Consider the following 1989-nt stretch of genomic DNA (forward strand, 5'->3'; position numbering starts at 1 on the left):
CTTCTAATCCACTTTGGACCTCTTTGCATGAAGGGTTCATAATGTTTTGAGCTGGCCTTTCTCCAGGCAGTCCAGTCTTTAGAGTGGAGAAGCTATTGATGGTATTTCATTTTTGCCACTGTTCACCTACAGATTTTATTTGTTGTTATTGTTGTTTTGTGCCGTTGAGTCTGACCCGACTCATAGCGACCCCCTCCTTGGATTTTCGAGGCAGTGTCACTATGGAAGTAGATTGCCCCATCTTCCTTCCCAGGAGTGGCTATTTAGTAAAGGTATAATGGAGTGTACAACATTTTTAATGTACAAAATCGTTCAAAAAAGGAGGATTTGAACTGTATTAAGATAGTAAAGTTTTTCATTTTCAATTTTTTAATATTACTTTTAAAAAATACAAGGGATAATTGAACATGTTATTTCATTAAAATTATTGTAAAATTCAATGCCACTTTATAATGGAAGCAGAAATGAATATAGATATTACAAATATGTGATACTTAAAACTTGAGTTGTATATATTCTGACACTTCCTATGATCCACTCATGTAATAATGCATAAACCCATTATTACATACAATATGATGAACAACGACTGACAAATAAATCCTTATATATTAGCAAAAACTTGAATTGTTTATTATTATCTTAAAACAAAAACCAAACCCACTGCCATTGAGTCAATTCTGACTCATAATGAGCCCCATGGGGTTTTCAAGGCTGTAATCTTTATGGAAGCAGACTGCTTTGTGTTTCTTCCATAGAGCACCAACACCAAACAAAACCAAACTCCCTGCCATCAAATTGGATCCAACTCATAGAGACCCCTCCTTGGGTTTCCGAGTTAGTATCACTACAGAAGAAGATTGTCCAGTCTTCCATCTGAAGAGTGGCTGGTGGGTTTGAACCACTAGCCTTCTGGTTAGCAGTCAAATGCCTTAGGCACGACACCACCAGAGCTCCCACACGGGTGGGTTCATATTGTTGACTTTTTGGTTAGCAGCCAAATGCCTAACCATAGCACCACCAGAGCTCCTAACTTAAAAGACAGTAAATAAAAATTTCACCCAAAGAGTTGAATACTGATCTCACTAGGTTTTAGGTAATTATATTAAAAATATGAAAATTATTTTGAATCAAAATGAGGCTAACTCTTGCTATGGATTTGAAGGATGATGAGAGCTGAATAAAAAAGCTCTGGTTCCATAGTGCCTAAGGCATTTGACTGCTAACCAGAAGCCTGGCAGTTCAAACCAACCAGTCACTCCTCGAAAGGAAGATTGGGCAATCTACTTCCACAGTGATACCGCCTCCGAAACCCAAGGAGGGGTCACTATGAGTCGGATCCGAATAGAGGGCAGCGGGTATGGAAAAATAATATAGAATATCTTATTACAAACTCTTTTAACTATCTTCCTCTTCCCAAAAGTATTACTCCAATATTGGAGAATATACACTCTAATTGTATTCTAATAAATATTTTTGTGTTTATGACTTGAGGCAGATTTTTCAAAGTATTCTATGTATCTAAATCATTAATCTATTATCAAACCTCTTTCTATATTGAATACTTGTACTCTATAATTGACCTTCAATTTTCTTCCTAAGAACTAAATTCCAAAGCAATGTTATAAATGCAGAGAAGTGAGAAGCCACAAAGCATTAAAATGCAAAAATGCTACCTTAATTTTCTCCAACAGAAACCTTTCCCTAGCCTCTCCCATTTTAAGTATCCAAGGAGGAACAAAAATGGTCAAACTGAAAATGATTAAATTATATAAATTCTATACATTATACTGAAGAAAATGAAAATAGCAGTGGATGGCATTATGCCATCAATATCATTGACAGATGATTTGCTTGAAATCTCAGGCAACATTTTCAAAAATCAATTTATTTATAAATATGGAAACAGTACAAGTCTTCAAGAAAGCAACCCAGAAGACGTAAAAGTAACATGCTATAAAGGCAGTTAAGTTTACTCATATCGGGTAG

This window comes from Orycteropus afer, unplaced genomic scaffold (assembly GCF_000298275.1).
Source record: "Orycteropus afer afer isolate SDZICR_OR568_19922 unplaced genomic scaffold, OryAfe1.0 scaffold00278, whole genome shotgun sequence".
NCBI classification, from domain to species: domain Eukaryota; kingdom Metazoa; phylum Chordata; class Mammalia; order Tubulidentata; family Orycteropodidae; genus Orycteropus; species Orycteropus afer.